General features: G+C 40.4%; 1 protein-coding gene and 1 non-coding gene across 2 annotated transcripts in view; both read left to right on the plus strand.

The window, feature by feature from the left end:
* The window catches only part of BNC2 (basonuclin 2), a 383,907-nt gene that overhangs the window by 291,069 nt on the left and 73,421 nt on the right, over positions 1 to 19,417 (plus strand). The gene's annotated exons all lie outside the window — the stretch shown is intronic.
* On the plus strand, positions 7,999 to 8,069 carry TRNAG-UCC. The gene has a single exon. It is a non-coding gene; the product is annotated as a tRNA-Gly (tRNA).

Here is a 19,417-nt window from a genome sequence, read left to right on the forward strand (position 1 = left end):
TACAAGAAGGAAACTATGGTGGCTGTGTTGTGTGTCAACTTGGCTGGGCCTGGTTGAGGGGCTGGGCAGCTGGTGGTAGTTAATCCCCATGAGGAGACTGACAATCAACTCCATGGTGGGATCTACCACAGGCAGCTGAGGAGCTGCCTTTGGGATGTGGACTGCTTCCTGTACATAAGGAGAAGCTTTGAGAATAGTCTCTCGCCTATGGCACGCTTGGACTCTGCATGTAGCCGTGTCATTGCTCAGCAGCCTGCCATGCTCTGCCGACCTTGGGACTTACAATGGACTTAAGTTAATGGCCTGCCATCGTGGTTTGGTAACATCAGGACTATGTCTTTTGACTTGTCAACCTTGGGGGTTCTCAGCCTCAGCAGCCAGCAGCTGTCTGAGTGAAGAAACGCCTCTAACACCAGGGGCTGGGAGCAGGAGGCAGAGCTGGACCCCACAGTTGAGGGGCTTTCACCCAGCCCCTAGATCCTCCAAATTGTAAGAATAAACTCCTGTTTGTTAAGGCCATCCCATTTGTGGTACATTTCTTGTCAGAGCGGCACTAGGTAACCAGAACAGAAACATTGAGTCATACATAGCGTAAGCTTTAAATGGAAGTGATGGGATATGTCCTGATTTGTAACTATATATATTCTTTTAAAATCTGTATTTAAAATTATTAAATAATGATACTATAACATTTTTCTCTCCAGCATGCCCCCTCTTCCCTGCAAAACCAAGTTATTTGACCAGAATTTATAAGCATTAAGTAAAAGATGGATTGGCATAATTCAGACAAACACTTTTAACCTGAAGGACAAGGACAAAGACTTTTCAAATTTTCCAGTCTCATAGGAAGTATACATATTTAAGTACGTGGAAGGTGTTTTTATTCTAGATTTTTTTTTTTTTTTTTTTTTTAAAGGAAAGATGCAAATACCCAAAGAAGAAATGAAAGAGGAAACATTACTTTTGATGGTATCCCACATGAACCTTAGGCTTTCTTCATTTTGTTTTGATTTTTTTTTTTTTTTTTTTTTTTTTTTTTTTGATCTGTTTGGGGTTTGAACTTGGGAAAAAATCAAAAAAATGTAATGTTTGTTCTTGTTCTCTGTGAGTTTTCATATGGTACACAAAGTTAATCACATGTAGAATTAAATAAGAATGTAAGAAGTGTCAAAAAGTCAAGTGAATTGGATATTCACTAAATGATCCAGGTTTAGGGCAGGCAGTGTTACTGAGGACTGAAGCAGGGTAATAAGAGATATCAGACTTGTGTTGAGTCTTGGTGAATGAGTAGATTTTTGAACAGGCAAGTCAGCAGCAGAAAGAATATAATGGAAACACAGGTACAGAGCCAAACATTGACATGGCTTGGACATACTTCAACTAATGGGAATTGAGAAGGAGTTGGGAGCAGTGGGCTGTTGAGCTTGAGCTCTGGGAGGTCCTTAGTACCTAGCTACAAACTTGGCCTTCATTTTTTCAGGTATTGTGGTGCTACTGAAGTTTTAAAATGGGAGAAATGACATCCCAGAAGGGTGTATTCTGAGAACCTCAGTATAATAGGAGTTAGTTGGATGGACGGATTGGAGAATGATATAGGCAAGGAGACCAATTAGAAGCCCGTTTAAGATACTCTGGAAGGAGTTGCATTTGATGGCAATGCAAAGAAGGAAACAAGATGGGTTTGAAATTTGTGGAAGGAACAATTGATACTTTACACTTTGTAATTCTAGATTTGTGTATCTGTTTATTTAATATCCCTTTCTCCCACCAGAACGTAAGCTGTAAAAGAGCAGAAAGCATTTCTGTTTTACCATGTCTGTGTAATTGGCTTCCAGGACACAGCGTGGCGTATCATCACACACTCACTCACACATTGCCATCAAGTCGAATCCAACTCATAGTGACCCATCCTTGGGTTTCCGAGGCAGTATCTCTACAGAAGTAGATTGCTTAATCTTCCTTCTGAGGAGTGGCTGGTGGGTTTGAACCACCAGCCTTCTGGTTAGCAGTCAAATGCCTTAAGGCACTACGCCACCAGAATATCATAGGCAATCAATAACTAATTTCCTAATGTATTAGAGAATATGTAATATCCAGGTAGATGTCAAAGGGCATGGTCTATGATTTTATCAATGACACTGATTTTCCTATTGTTAGTTGCTGTCAAGTTGATTCTGATTGACGGCACACCCATGTATAACAGAACCAAACATTGTCTGGTCCTGCACGATTCTTGGTATGCTCAAGTCCATCATTATTGACACTGATTACTTTGAATGCCTTTCAACATATGGAGTTTATCTTCCAGTACTATATTGTAAATATTCTGTTGTGATCCTTAGAGTTTTCATTGGCTTATTTTCAGAAATATATTGCCACACTTTTTTTCCTAGTCTGGAAGCTCTGCTGAAACTTGTCTACCAGCAAGTAACCTTGCTGGTACTTGCTGGTATTTGAAATACTGATGGCATAGTTTCCAGCATCATAGCAGCATGTAAGCCACTACATTATGACAAATGACAGAGGAGTGGTGGTGACTTTGACTAGCATCTTCAAAACTCTCAGTGCTACATTTTCATCATCCTTAAAATATACAGACTGATAATTGTCTGCTTCTACATTACTGAGATATCTTCAGGATAAATGAGATGTTGAATGCTGTTCTCTTCAATATCTAAAAACAAGGCCAGTACCCTAAACTGGCCACTCAGGGAACTCCTGTCTCATTCTTTGAGATTACTACTAGGAAAGCCTTGTGTGATGATGCAGTTCCAAAAAAGTCTGCTCAGAGCCTGCGTTCAACAGTAGCCCTGGAGTAGTTGCACATGACATGGTGGTACCCTGATGATCAGCAAGGGTGAGCAGACTTTCTGAGCACCTCTTTTCACTACCAGAGAATGCCAGGCTCTGGAGAACACTGGGCCGCAACTTAATCTGTGGAGTTATTCTGCTCTCATCAGTAAAAGAGCATCATGCCCATCTATGGCCATGTTCATGATGATTGCAATATTGCTAGAAGGTTGCTGATACCAAAAACCAAAACTGCCAACAAGTCAATTCCAACTCATAATGACCCTTTAGGACAGAGTAGAGCTGTGCCATAGGGTTTCCTAGGCTATAACTCTTAACTGAAACAGATTTTTTCACATTTCTCCCACAGAGCATCTAGTGGGTTCAAACCACCAACCTTTTGGTTAGCAGCTGAATGCTTTAATCACTGTGCCACCAGAGCGTCTTCATGTTGTTGATCAGGTAATAACAAATACAATCCATTAGGCAAGAAGATGATGTTAAGTGCCACTGAGTCCATTTCAACTCATAGCAACCACATGTGAGAGAGGAGAACTGCCTTTAGGATTCTCTGTTGTTGTTGTTGTTATGTGCCGTCTCTAGGATGTGCTATAAGGAGCCCTGGTGGTGTAGTGGCTAAGGCATTTGGCTGCTGATGAAAATATCAGTGGTTTGACCCCACTAGCTACCCTATGGGGGGGGTGACCCAGATGAGGCCGTATGCTTCCATAAAGATTCACAGCCTTTGAAACCCATGGGGGTCACTGTGAGTCAGTATCAATTGCATGACAGTGCAGGTTTTTTGTTTGTTTTTTTTTTTTTTTAATTTTTACCAAAGCAAATTGCCAGGTCTTTTCTCCCTCAGAGCTTTTGAAAGATTTGAATTGTCCTTGGTTTTGTTAGTAGCTGATATTAGCCCTGCACATTTGCTACTCAAGGTGACAGCTTGACTGCTGGACATCTGAAAAAACACAGCACTGTTGTGAATGATCATCAGTTTCTTTCATTCCAAAGTGCTTGGTAGGATTCTTCAATTGTGGAGGCAACCCCCTCTCAATCTTTGGAAAGGATATGGATCTTCTACTGCTGATAACAGAAGGGGGCAAAAAACACACCTGGCAGTGTTGTTACCATAAAGATTTAGATGATGAAAATTCTCTTAAATATTTAAAGAAACTGCCGAGCATAGCTTAATCATCTTATTGAGAATCTTAGATTTAAAACTGAAATATCTGTTCTTAGGAATAAAGCAGGTTAAACTGCCTTAAAAATAAAGTGCCTCACAGTTGTCTCGTAAAAATCTCAACTGACATTAAGGTAATTGTACCTAAGCACGATTTAAAGCCCTTGTGTGAATGTTTGTTGTAGATGCAATAATGATGCTATTTTTAATAGTCAAATGCTAGTTCTCAAGAAATAAACCTGCATTCTTTGTGAATCCTAAACAGATTCGTTTTGGGGGAAATGCAGTCTCTAAATATTTCTCTTAGCACAAAAATGGCAATTTATGGGTTCTGGCAACATTATGTTTAAAAAGAAAAGACAGAAAAAGGAAGCTTCCATAGTAGGAGCTTCTGTATAGTCCAGAGTACCATCTTGCCTGAATCAAAGATGCTTCTAGTGATCATCTAATTCTTTTCAGTCTTATAAGTACTGTGATTCAAATGCAGGTTTCCACATCCCACCTAGCAGGCCTGAGCTGGCCTATTTGGAGCCTTTGTGGAAATTATTCTTTTTTTAAAAAAACAAAAGTGCCTTTTTTGGGCAGATGCAGCCAAAACCAGAGTACGTGGCTTGGCCCTGGTGATTCACATGTAAGCCACAATGAGTGCCACCTCACACTTTGACTGGGCACTTTTGTGAAATACACATGATGAGCACCTTATCTTAAAGTTTTTATTGAATCCGAATCTCTGAGCAAGGTGCTGGCACTGTAAACAGGTGCCCTGAGAACCAATGAAGCTACTTTTGCATGTGCTCTGCTTAAATCCAAAGTGGTCTTTTGGCCTTCAGTCACAAATCCTTACAGATGAAGACATGGCCTTTGTGGTAGATATGGGCCTACCGTATATGACAGAAAAAGCAATTTAACTTTGTTTTAATTTAAACAATACTCAGGAAGCTTTGCTGCTAATAATTCTCCTCCTATTAATCTCTGTCATGCTGGGCTAAGGAAGCAAAGTAGGTTAAACAACATTCATCCTTGTTTTCGTCATCATCGTTATGTGCCGTCAAGTCAGACCTGACTCATAGCGACCCCTCCTTGGGTTTCTGAGGTGGTATCATTACGGAAGTAGATTGCCCAAACTTCCTTCCGAGGAGTGGCTAGTGGGTTTGAACCACCAGCCTTCTGGTTAGCAGTCAAGTGCCTTAGGCACTATGCTACCAGAGCTCCTCATCCTTGTTTTAGGTAGCATAGTGCCTAAGGCACTTGACTGCTAACCAGAAGGCTGGTGGTTCAAACCCACTAGCCACTCCTCGGAAGGAAGCTTGGGCAATCTACTTCCGTAATGATACCACCTCAGAAACCCAAGGAGGGGTCGCTATGGGTCGGGTCTGACTCGATGGCAAATAACAACAACAACAGTAGTTTAGAAGAGGAGCTCTGGTAGCATAGTGCCAAAGGCACTTGACTGCTAACCAGACAGCTGATGGTTCAAACCCACCAGCCACTCCTCGGAAGGAAGGTTGGGCAATCTATTTCTGTTGTGTTACCGCCTCGGAAACCCAAGGATGGGTCGCTATGAGTCGGGTCCGACTTGACGGCACATAACAACAACAACAACAACTCAAGCTATGGTATGTTCAGTTACCTCATATTCATGCAAAAGCTGGACAATGAATAAGGAACAGCAAAGAAGAAGTGATGCATTTGAATTATGGTATTATCAAAGAATATTGAATATAACATGGACTACCAGAAGAACGAACAAATCTGTCTTGGACATGTTATCAGGAGGATCCAGTCCATGGAGAAGGACACCATGCCTGGTAAATAGAGGGTCAGTGAAAAAGAAACAGCCCCTCAAGGGCATGGATTGACACAGTGCCTGCAGCACTGGGCTCAAATATAGAAATGATTGTAAGGATGGTACCCAACTGGATAGGAGCTCTGGTAGCATAAGTGCCTAAGGCATTTGATTGCTAACCAGAAGGCTGGTGGTTCAAACCCACCAGCCACTCCTCGGAAGGAAGGTGGGGCAATCTACTTCCATAGTGATACTGCCGCGGAAACCCAAGAAGGGGTCAACCCAACTGGATGGCAGCATTTCGTTCTATTGTACACGTTGTTGTTAGATGCCGTCGAGTCACCCGTGACTCGTAGCGACCCTTTGTACAACAGAATGAAACACTGCCTGGTCATGCACCATCCTCAGAATCCTTGCTATAATTGAGCCCATTATAGCAGCCCCTGTGTCAATCCATATTTTTGAGGGTCTTCCTTTTTTTTGCTGACCCCTTCTTTACCAAGCATGATATCCTCCTCCTGGGAATGATCTTTTCTGACCACATGATCAAACTAAATGAAGCAAAGTCTGACCACTCTCCCTTTCAAGAAGCATTCGGGCTGTACTTCTTCTAGGACAGATTTGTTAGTTCTTCTGGCAGTCCATAGTATTTTCAATATTCTTCACCTACACCATAATTCAAAGGCATCAACTCTTCTTCGGTCTCCCTTATTCATTGTCCAGCTTTCACATGCATATGAGGCAACTGAAAATACCAAGGCAGGGGTAAGACACACCTCAGTCTTCAAAGCAACATCTGTGCTCCTTAACACTTTAGAGAGATCTTTTGCAGCAGATTTGCCCAGTGCAATATGACATATGATTTCTTGACTGCTGCTTCCATGGGTATTGATTGTGAATCCAAGTAAAATGAAATTGCTGACGACTTCAATCTGTTCTCCATTTATTGTGATGTTGCTTATTAGTCCAGTTGTGAGGATTTTTGTTTTCTTTATATTGAAGTGTAATCCATACTGAAAACTGCAGACTTTGATTTTCATCAGTAAGTGCTTCAAAGTTACACAACAAAGTTGTGTAATCTGTATATCTCAATTTGTTAGTCTTCCTCCAAACCTGATGCCACATTCTTCTTCATATAGTCCAGCTATAATCTTCTTCATATTGCCCAGCATACAGACTGAATAAATATGATGGAAGAATATAACCCTGATGCATGCCCTTCTTCATTTTAAACCGTGAAGTATCCCCTTGTTCTGTTCGAATGACAGTCTCTTTGTCTGTGTGCAGGTTCCACCTGAGCAAAATTAAGTGTTCTGGAATTCTCATTCTTCTCAATATTATCCATAATTTGTTATGATCCACACAGTCCAGTGCTTTTGCATAGTAAATAAAACACAGGTAAACATCTTTCTGATATTCTTTGCTTTTAGCCAAGATCTATCTGACATCAGCAACGATATCCCTCATTCCACGTCCTCTTCTGAATCCAGCTTGAATTTCTGGAAATTCCCTGTCAGTATAAAGTTGCCACCATTTTTTAATTACCATCAGCAAAATTTTACTAATGTATGATAATAATGATGTTGTTCAGTAATTTCCACGTTATGTTGGATCTTCTTTCTATGGAATGGGCAAAAATATAAATCTCTTCTAGTCAGTTAGCCAGGTAGCTGTTTTCCAAATTTCTTGGCATAGTCGAGTAAGCACTTCCAGTGCTCCACCACTTGTCTGTTAGTTTGTTGTACTGTGGTAGCTTTTGTGTGTTGCTGTGAGGCTGGTGGCTATGCCACCGGTATTTCATGTGGTGGACAGGTTTCAGCAGAGCTTCCAGGCTGGGAAGAAGAAAGGGGCCATACATGTCTCAAAAAAAAAAAGACTAGTGAAAACCTTATGAATAGCAGTGCAACACTGGTATATTACTCTCTGCTGTACATAGGGTCACTAAATCCCTCTTATCTTTTGCAACCAGAACCAACAGCTAGCCAGTTAGTCAGTTCAAATGGGGACTCTTTACCATAAAACAAACAAATAAAAATCCTATGCTCTAAGCATTTTAAACTTGAAATGTATAAATGTGCATTCATTCTCCAAAGTTCTGAGGTTACACCAAGGCGTTTAGGTTTTGATAGGTGTGTTGACTGTAGTACTAAAGTAGCTTTCTTCTGTAGATTACATTTGTAATGCATACTAAGATTTTCACCTAAAATGCTTTCAAAGAAACCTAGACTTAGATAATGAGGCATTGGTAGTTCAGTGGTAGAATTCTCGCTTTCCATGCGGGAGACCCAGGTTCGATTCCTGGCCAATGCAGCTCTTGTGAAGCCCCCAGCAGTCTGTAGGTGGAGGCTTACATTTTACTACCATGCTGAACTGGTTTCAGTGGAGCTTCCCAACTTACACAAACTAAGAAGAAAGGTCTGGTGATGTGCTTCTGAACAATAAACCTATGAATGGATTATGTTCATGGAATGCAGTGGTTTCATCCTCAACGTTTTATGAGGATGGCACAGGAACACGCCGTGTTTCATTCCTTTGCATATGGGATTGCCATGAGTCAAAGGCCAACTGGATGTCAGCTAACAACAGACTAGATACATATGAAGTTGTAGTATACAGAATCCTTTACTTTTTTACAGTTGCCTTGCCTACAACAATTTGAGAGCAAGGTTTTGTTTATATATTAGTTTTTAAGTGACTCATCTTTTATTATGACTTCCTAAAGCATTCAACTTAGTTTGATAGCTTGAACTTTTCCTTTTACAATCATATTCCATTGATTTTTTATAATATTTCATTAAATTATGAAATTTTAATTATAGTTGGCACTGTCATAAGCCTAAGAATAGACAACTGGCTCTTGGTAAATAAAATGGTAAGAGCAGAAGTCTGTGAGCATACTTGAGTATAGTTTACTCATTCTTTATATTTAGTATGATATGGGCATCAGTGTATTTTATAGAAGGAATAAAGATTTTGATTAATCTGGCAGCATAAACACACTTCTAGCAATAACTTTTCTTTGGTCTTGTTTCCATATAACTTAAAAAGAGATTTAAAATTCAAGGGAAATAGTCCTAAGAGACAGGCAATCTTTCTATCTCCAACACACAGACACAGAAAAAGAGAGAGAGAGAGAGAGAGAAAGAGAAAGGGGGGAAAGGTGAACAACTAAACATTTATACTTAGCTGCTAACTTGAGACTTTGGGATTAGATAAGTTTCTGTTCATTTTTACTTAATACAGTCCAAGTGAAGTTCACTGTCTTTCTTAGGCCTTCTTCTAGTTCCTCAGTTTCAGAATTACTGACATTCTCCCTAGCTTTCAAGTAATGAATATTGTTAGGAAAAAAAAGTTTTTTGACTCTTATCTCTGTTTTTCTTATGTCTGGTGAGTTACCAGATCTGTCATTTCTGTGAAATGCATCCTCCTTTCCATTTGAATAAGGAGCTCTGGTGGTATGTTGGCTAAGGCATTTAACTGTTAACCAAGAGGTCAGCAGTTCAAACCTGCTAGCTATTCTGTGGGAAGATGATGAGGCCAGTCTACTTTTGTAAAGATTTATTGTTGTTGTTGTTAAGTGCCGTCGAGTCGTTTCTGACTCATAGCGACCCCATGCACAGCAGAATGAAACACTGCCCGATCCCGTGCCAGCCCCACAATCCTTGCTATACTTGAGCCCATCTTCGCAGCCACCGTGTCAATCCATCTTGTTGAAGGCCTCCCCCTCTTTCGTCGACCTTCCACCCTACCAAGCATGACATCCTTCTCCAGGAAGTGGTCCCTTCTTACAACATGACCAAAATAGGTGAGACGAAGTCTGGCCATTCTTGCCTCCAAGGAGCATTCCGGCTGCACTTCCTCCAGGACAGATCTGCTAGCTCTCCTAGCAGTCCACGGTACTTTCAGCATTCTTCGCCAGCACCACAACTCAAAAGCATCAACTCTTCTTCAGTCTTCCTTATTCATTGTCCAACTCACACATGCATACCAGGCGATTGGAAATATCATGGCTTGTGTCAGGCGCACCTTAGTCCTCAAGGAGATATCCTTGCTCCTCAGCACTTGATACAGTTCCTTCAGTGTATTTTATAGAGGGTGTTCCCCTCCCCCTTTTGAATGGCCACTCCTTGATGAGTCCTTGGCCACCTGGTAAGGATATTGCAAAAAGGACTTGGAGGCGGCATCTTCTGATCTCCTCTAACTTCACAAGAGGAAGACAGAATCACCATCAGCAGCTGAAGGCTTATTCCTATGAGGTCAGATGCAGCACCCTCCAGCCTCTTACCAACTTTGACCCAGCTGTCCCTCACATGGTACTCACTACTTGTCTGCTGGGTTTGCAATTCGTTGCAATGGCCACACAGAACTCGCAGACAATACTTACAATTATGGGATTTATTAGGTATGTAACAGGCTACAATTCAGGTTCAGGAACACGCTCAGAATACAATTCTTCGATCAGGACAGTCTCCTCTCTTCTGTGCCCTCAGATACACCTCTTTGGCCCTTGGCCTCTCAGCCTGACTGACCTCTGCCTCTGTTAGCCAGGTAAACCTGCTGCTCCATCTCATATGTCTTGGTTCCACTGCTACTGTCCCTTTGCTGGGGCATCTCTCTGCCGTGAAGTCTCTCTGCTGGGGTGCCTCTCAGCCAGGGAGATCCAGTGCAGGGATCTCGGGTCCAAGGATGTGTTCCACTTCACCTCCAGCTCTTCTCTTGTTGGCAGTGATATCCTCCACCTCTGCCTCCAGGAAGGCTCATTTTAAGCCTGGCAGAGTGACAAAACTAATCAATCCCAACATCAGAGTTCTACACACCTTATTTGCATGGTCCCACCCAGTAATGTGGGAGTTACAAAGACTATGATTAGAAAAGCCATACCAACTAATTCACTGCACCACAGATACTGAAATAGAGTTGATTAATCAGTTTGCTTCCAGCCATGTGCCTCATTGACAGTGACACTAGATCCTTCTTCCTTGAATCCCACTTTCGTCATCTCATTGCTATACTCAAAATCCTCTGTTGACTTTTCACTAACTGCAACATAAAATAAAAAATATTTGCCTTAGCTCTCTGTACCATCCTTAACGTGGCATCCTCATTTCAGATGTCAACTTTTGCTCCTTTATGCCTTCAAACTTGTATCCCCTTTTCACACATCTGTTCATATGCAGTCTTCTGGCCTGTAGGATTTTAGCTCTTATATACTGCTTATTCAAGTCTAAAAGTTTCCTCTTGAATCTTTGTTCCAGAGAGTCCTCTACAACACTGGGAGTACCTAAAGGGTTCCCATTGCCATCAAATTGTTTCTGATTCATTGTTGTGATTCATAGTGACCATATAACAGAGTAGAACTGCCCAGTAGAGTTTCCAAGGCTGTCGAATTTTGGAAGCAGACGTCCACATATTCCTCCAACTGAGCACTTAACTACTGTGCCACCAGGGCTTCTTCATGAAGAGGTTAGGAACTGCTGATTCTCACACTAAACCAGTTGTACTGGATTTTATTGTTAGCTAGTTTGCATTTGTTATTTCTTCTATCAAACCAAAAACCAAACCCACTGTCATCAAATCAATTCGAACTCATAGCTACCTCTATTGGGTTTCCAAGGCCATAAATCTTTAAGGAAGTAGATTGCTTCATCTTCATCCCATGGAGCAGCTGGTGGGTTTGAACCCTCAACCTTCTGGTTAGTAGCCACATGCCTTCCCTACTACACCACCAGAGCTCCTTTGTTATGTCCTCTACTAGAGAGCAAATTTTTCTCTTATTCAAAGAACGCAGAGTGCTTTCAGTGTATCACACTAGTACTGGTCATCTGATTTGGGAGATACAAGAATGAGGGAAATATGGCCCTTGCCTTCTATGTGCTCTCAAGTCTAATGGAAAAGAGAGATGTTCTTAAACCAGCACACACAAACCCACTGCCATGAAGTCAATTCCAACTCACAGTGACCCTATAGAACAGAGTAGAACCTCTCCATAGGGTTTCCAAGGCTGTAAACCTTTACGGAAGCAAGGCTTATCATTTCTCCTGCAAAACAACTGGTAGGTTGGAACTGCCAGTCTTTTGATTAGCAGTCAGATGCTTTACCCACAGCACCATGCGAGCTCCTAATACACACACACCTACACACGTTTAATATATCATAAGTGGAGTCTATAGCATGTCCCCATAAAAATATGCAGTATGTGTAGGTGAGAGTTTGAGGAAACATTAGATTTGCTCTAATAATGGTGAGTGCTTTTGAGTTGCAAAGGGTGATTTTTGAATTGGGATTGAAGTTACATGTTTCACTTTGGGGGTCATTGGAAGAATAGAGGATATGCTTGATTTTTTTCTTGCAGGACATTTTTTCAAGGGAAGAAGAAGCATTTACTGTTCATCAGGTAGGCATAAGGATACATAATAACTTGATCAAGGTCACATGATTCATCAGTGCAGAGATTCCAGGGTTCTTATTCTCCTGCCAGGCGTTTTGAGCTCTAAGTTCTGCTGCCTTCTCTAGTTTTGTTAACATTCTTTTGAGTCATCTGAACATATGGAAGCATCTGACATTTTTGAGGGTAAGAAACTTTTCAGGTCTCCTTATGTAACACTCAAATCACTCAAGAATGTTTCCTTTTGAAAGTACTTCAAACCTGCCATGGAGTTAGCCTTTGGGGAGGAGAAAGGCGGGTAACATAAAATATCAGCCAAGAGCCTTTGAAGATGGCTGATGTGTTTTTCTCCTTTGGACACTAAATCACACATCACCACACATGTGCACGGAAAATGAAAACTGTCAGAAACACATTTATGTAAACCATGGATCATATTTGCATATACAATATTTTAATGCAGCCCTCCAATCCTTAGACCAGTAACCACTGATGTTTCATACTTTGTGTTTTTTAAGATTTCTCTAGTCCTAGGATTTTGATGCTAAAATCTAGTCCTAGCATGTTAAAGCTGTTATCTCAATACAGGGTGAATTATTATCATTATACTGTGGAACTGTGATGTGCATTAAGGTAACCACTAGCCATATGTGTCTATTTAAGTTGAAATAAAATTTAAAATTGATTTCATTGGTGGCACTAGCCATATATTTCAAGTATGCAGTACCAAATTTGATATGTGGTAAAAGTAAATATGAGATTTCAAAGATTAAATATCAAGCAAAATTTTAACTATTATAAATTTTTCATATTGAATATATGTTGAATTGATAATATTTTGGACATTTTGGTTTAAGTAAAATATTAAATTTAATGTAATTTTACTTATTCTTATTTTTTCTTTATTGTTAGTAGAAAACATAAAATACTTCCATGGGTCAGATCATGTTTTTGTTGGACAGCAAAGGTTTCGAAACCCCATATGTTAATTTTTAATCCTAGTGCAAAAGCTATAATGAAATGTGCAAAGACCTGGAGTCTGAAAACCAAAAAGGAAGAACACGCTCAGCATTTCTCAAACTGAAAGAACTGAAGAAAAAATTTAAGCCTCGAGTTGCAATATTGAGAGATTCTATGGGAAAAATATTGAATGATGCAGGAAACATCAAGAGAAGATGGCAGGAATACACAGAGTCACTGTACCAAAAAGAACTGATCGATCTTCATCCATTTCAAGAAGTGGCATATGATCTAGAACCAATGGTAATGAAGGAAGAAGTCAAAGCTGCAATGAAAGAACTGGCGAAGAACAAGGCTCCGGGAATTGATGGCATACCGATTGAGATATTTCAACAAACAGATGCCCCATTGGAGGCGCTCACTCAGTTATGCCAAGAGATTTGGAGGACAGCTACCTGGCCAACTGACTGGAAGAGATCCATATTTGTGCCCATTCCAAAGAAAGGTGATCCCACAGAATGTAGAAATTATAGAACAATATCATTAATATCACATGCAAGTAAGATCTTACTGAAGATAATTCAGAAACGTTTGCAGCAGTATATTGATAGAGAACTTCCAGAGGTTCAAGCCGGATTCAGAAGAGGACGTGGAACAAGGGATATCATAGCTGTTGTCAGATGGATCTTGGCTCAAGGCAAAGAATACCAGAAAGATGTTTACTTGTAAAGAATACCAGAAAGATGTTTACTTGTGTTTTATTAACTATGCAAAGGCATTTGATTGTGTGGATCATGACAAATTATGGATAACATTGAGAAGAATGGGAATCCCTGAGCACTTGATTGTACTCATGAGGAATCTGTACCTTGACCAGGAGGCTGTCGTTCGAACAGAACAAGGGGACACTACATGGTTTAAAATCAAGAAGGGAGTGCGTCAGTGTTGTATTCTTTCTCCACACTTATTCAATCTATATGCTGAGCAAATAATCCGAGAAGCTGGACTACATGAAGAAAAACGTGGAATCAGGATTGGAGGAAGAATCATTAACAACCTGAGATATGCAGACGATACAACTTTGCTTGCTGAAAGTGAGGATGACTTAAGGCACCTACTGATGAAGGTTGAAGAATACAGTCTGCAGTATGGATTACATCTCAACACAAAGAAAACAAAAATCCTCACAACTCGACCAATGAGCAGCATCACAATAAATGGAGAGAAGATTGAGGTTGTCAAGGAATTCACGTTGCTTGGTTCTACAATCGATGCCAATGAAAGCAGCAGTCAGGACATTAGACAACGTGTAGCATTGGGGAAGTCAACTGCGAAGGAACTGTTTCAAGTGCTGAGGAGCAAGGATATCTCCTTGAGGACTAAGGTGCGCCTGACACAAGCCATGATATTTCCAATCGCCTGGTATGCATGTGAGAGCTGGACAATGAATAGGGAAGACCGAAGAAGAGTTGATGCTTTTGAGTTGTGGTGCTGGCGAAGAATGCTGAAAGTACCGTGGACTGCTAAAAGAACTAACAGATCTGTCCTTGAGGAAGTGCAGCCAGAATGCTCCTTGGAAGCAAGAATGGCCAGACTTCGTCTCACCTATTTTGGTCATGTTGTGTAAGAAGCGACCATTCCGTGGAGAAGGATGTCATGCTTGGTAGGGTGGAGGGTCGACGAAAGAGGGGGAGGCCTTCAGGGAGATGGATTGATACAGTGGCTGCGATGATGGGCTCGAGTATAGCATGGATTGTGGGGCTGGCGCGGGATCGGGCAGTGTTTCGTTCTGCTGTGCATGGGGTCGCTATGAGTCGGAAACGACTCGACGGCACTTAACAACAACAACAGTGCAAAGGCTTATAATGAATTGGTTTGCCAAAGTTTTGGAAATTAGGGTAATTAGTAATGATTAAAACAAGATATCGATGATTTTGTGATTTCTGAAATGTTTTTCTTACAGTTTTCACTAACTCTACCAGTTAGTGTTTGCTATTTTTTTGCTAAAAATGAAGACCTTATAAGACTTAACTGGTTTTGAGCTAGCTTAAATTTTAGTCTTTCCTCCTTGATTGGCCAGTGCTATGGCTGACTGAATGATAGGAATTAGAATTCCAATATTTCATATATGTTTCCAGTATAGCATTAAAAAAAAAAAAAAACACCCAGGAATTTGTAGTCCAGAGCCTTGGTGGCACAGTGGTTAAAGTGTTCAGCTTTCAACCAAAAGGTCCATGGTTCTAATCCTCCAATACTGTAAGACAAAGATGAGACAGTCTGCTTCCATGGTTTTCAGGCTTGGCAACCCTATGGGGCAGTTCTGTTGTGTATAACTGGGTTGCTAAGAGTTGGAATCAATGCAACAACAGTGGGTTTCTGATGCAATCCACATAGTATCTAAAGCAGTGCTTAATCTGAAGTATTTGCAGGCTAAGCCCTGAGTAGTTATTTCAGTGTATGAAAAGATACCTAGCTAAAACCATTCATTTGATTAAAAACAAACAAACTTGTTTCCACTAAAGCATTTGACTCTGTTCATATAGAAACACTATGTGGTTATTCCTACAAAGTTGCTTAATTTGTTTATGTGAGTTCAAACTAGGTTCAGCATAATTTTTCAGTTAGTTTAAATGTAGGCCTGTTAGTGTTACATAAACCCTGTCTATTACTGTTGTCAATCATTTGATTATTTAAAAAGAGATATCTAGGGCAGAAAACAGGTTTCCAAACTTAGGGGACTGTTCATATTATATTTTTGTTTTGTTTTCTTTGGATCATCAAAATAAAGTAGGTTAGGGGGAAAAATCCTTGTAAATTTGATAGAAAATTAGAAACCTTTTGAGTCATCAAGGTCATTGTTACGACTTTGGGATACCCTTACAGAAATTGTAATGACATATATACTGAAATATAATAAAGGAAGAATGGTGCCTTTGTGCATGCTGTGTGGGGTATGTGGTTTGGTGGTGCAAAGACTAAGGAAAGGAGCTCCAAAGGTGAGGCATAAGTACTAATATTGGGGTGTGGTAGTTAACAGTTTTATGTCAACTTGGCTGAGCCACAGTTTTGATGGCTTGGCAGCTGGATAAAGTTATTCATTCTCCATGATGAGACTGTAATCACCACCATGGTGGAATCTGCTGTGAATATCTGAGTAGTTGCTTTTGGGATGTGGCCTGCTTCCCGTATATGTGGAGAAGCTTTGAGGAGGGTCTGGAGCTTTTTGACACATAGTGGATTCAGCATTTGGCCAAGTCTTCATCTTGAAGACTTGAACTAGTAGCCTGCTGTGTTGTCTGCTGATCTCGAGGTTGTTCTAGGATTGAACTAGTGGCCTGCCATGTTATCTATTGATCTTGGGATTGTACCGTTTTACCTGCTGACCTTGGGTTTGTCAGCCTCAGCAACCTGCAACTGCCTGAGTTAGGACATGCCTCCAGCCCCACTGGGCCTGGAACAAGAGACAGAGCTGAAGCTCAAGATTGAGGGGCCTTCCCCTAGCCCTAACTTCTAACCTCCTAACCTGTAAGAGAATAAATTCCTGTTTGTTAAAGCCATCCACTTTTGGTATTTCTATTATAGCAACACTAGAGAATTAAGACATGGGGAGTTTGCTCAGTTGAATCTAATAATGAATCTGAATATTTTCCAGTATTCAACCCTCTCTTATAAACTTAAATCGTGTCTTTTTTGGCACCAAAGCTTGGTTTGCTTATATGCTCACATTGGCTTCTTACCTACCCTGCATTAAAAAGACCTAATATACATGTGAGAAAGATAAAGAATATTTCATACATCTGCTTTCCTTATTAAAGTGACCCAGAGAAATGTCTCTTTATGAATAGCTGCCTTCACTCTAGGTAATCGGCTTTGGGGCTCACGCAACAGTAGAGATGTTACTTGAATCTTAAGACTGACAAGGAAGTATTATTTCTGAAGATAGCTCATCACTTTTTTTCTCATAGGACTTGGGGTTCAGTGCTCTCTGGTTTTATTTGAATGGTGTTTTATCAGTCAGACAAAATAATATTCTACTGTTAATATCGTTCTGCTAAAACAGTTTAGAATAAAGATTTAATATTCTCTTTTCAGGAAAGGGCTTGTGCCTACCATGTAGGACTGTAATAAAAGAGAAGCAAATGAGGCGGCTCAAAATTATGACTCTCCATGGCTTTTGGGTCTCTCATACATTTTTATAAAACATATATCAGAACTTCTGAATTGTTAAATTAGGTTGTTTTTCAATGCAACTGTATTCAAATATGGACCTGCAAGTAACACTGCTTGTCTTGATACGTCTCAGTGCTCAGAACTGGCTCTTTCCTGGCTCAGAGGCTTATTGCTGTTATTATGTTCTCTGATCCATAACTGGCAGAGGACAATTGACCTCAAGACTGTGCTCCTAGTTGATCTTCAAGTAAACTAGTGGCCCCTCCAGCTCAGCTCCAGGCTCATCTTCTTGCCCTTAGGCAAACAGGTAACTGAGTGGCCCAATCTCTTTTCTTAAAGAAGGGAAAAGTATAGAAGGTACTACTTCTGCATTTCCCAGCTGATTTTAAAGGAAGAGATATTGAAAATGTCATGTGATTCTATTGAACATTGCTACTGTTCAATAATAATTTGTACTCCTCATAAAAAAAATAGGAGAAGTTTAAAGAACTGAATGTAAACTTTAGCTCAAATATGCAAGCATCTGATGTATCATTAAATATCTGGGAATGTACATCTGCTTAAAAGCTGATCATCAGGGTTAGATTAAGTAAGCATCACTCAAAATAAGTTATGACAAGATTCTTTTCAGATGACATAGTCCAGTGGTAGTACTAGAAGAGTAATAAAATGGGTACATATTCGTTTTAGTGTGTAAGGATTCCTTCTGCTGTGTAATATTGTGCTTTAGCAGTAATTCTTAATGCCCCTAGCTGAAATTTTACCCCTGCCTGAAAATGAAGGAGGGTCACTGAGTCCTCTGAAACCAGGAATGATATTCTTCCTACGTCAAGCTGTCTAACTGTTGTCTCAGAAGTAGGGAGTGACTGCAAGTTTAGCACCCAGATCTTCCATTTTCATCAGCACCTTCCTTTCAGGCCGATATAGGAGATATTGGGGAGGTCTGAATCATCTGACATAGATGGACGCTGTGACAGTTTGCTTCGACTCTGCAGGCAGTCCCCAGCTTCTGAACAAGATTTGTTCCTAACCGTGGCTTTAGGAAGTTATAGGTCAGCCAGAACAGGGCATACAGTTTTTATTTAGCCTTACTGCATTGGAAGAAAAGGCTCAGAGCCTTTTCAGTGGGTTAAAAGCTACACATTCAGCAAGTGAAGTTCATTGGGATGAAGTGGGTTGTTTTTGTTTTTGTTTTTGTTTGGTAAGGTTTGGTTCAGTCCTTTCACAGTAAGAGCAAATTTATATAACTTTAAACAGTGATGCCCTACTCAAAGATGGCAGCCAACCATTGCCATTTTGAATGTGTGTGGCATTCCAGGATACTGCCAATAATCCTATCTTTGCTTTCCTACCATCCTGAATTTTCCATCTTTTCTTGAGTTGATCTAGTTTAAGACCTCTGAATAATAAATCAAGCTCCTGAAAGGGCTTATTGCATCTCTTCCAACTCTTCCATCCCAGGGCTTCGGCACATAATTTTTCCCATTCTGCTTACTGTGATGAATCAGTTTGTAAAAATTCAGATCTATTCCTGTTTCACTTCATCAGCCATGACAGAACCAGTCTGAAGTCCTACATTAAAGGACCATTAGGAGTTGTGTGTAAATCAGATGTTCGTAACCTGGGAACTGCCTATACTGTTATTTTACATTAAAATAAACAGTAGTTCCTAGGACAGGAGTGGGAATGTACAAAGCATGAAGCTTGCAGTCCTTAGGGAACTCTTAAATGTTTTAGGGGTGTTATGGGTTGAATTATGTCCCCAAAAAATATGTATTATGAATCCTAACTTCTATTCTTGTAGTCATAATCTCATTTAGGAATAGGTTATCTTTATTATGTTAAGGAGACAGGATTAGTGTATGGTATGCCTTAAATGAATCTTTTCTGAGATATAAAAGAGCCTAAACAAGCTACAGAAGCAGAGATGGAGTAAGATGGATTCCAAGACATTTGGTGATCTCCAAGGAACCAGAAAGCAGAAGCTGAACAGTTCTTTCTCCAGAACCAACAGAGAAAGACAGTCTTCCATCTAGAACTGACACCCTGAATTTGGATTTCTAGTCTCCTAAACACCCAAAAGGAGCTCTGGTAGCAGAGTACCTAAGGCACTTGACTGCTAACCAGAAGGCTGGTGGTTCAA

The sequence above is a fragment of the Orycteropus afer genome, unplaced genomic scaffold, assembly GCF_000298275.1.
Source record: "Orycteropus afer afer isolate SDZICR_OR568_19922 unplaced genomic scaffold, OryAfe1.0 scaffold00435, whole genome shotgun sequence".
Classification (NCBI taxonomy): domain Eukaryota; kingdom Metazoa; phylum Chordata; class Mammalia; order Tubulidentata; family Orycteropodidae; genus Orycteropus; species Orycteropus afer.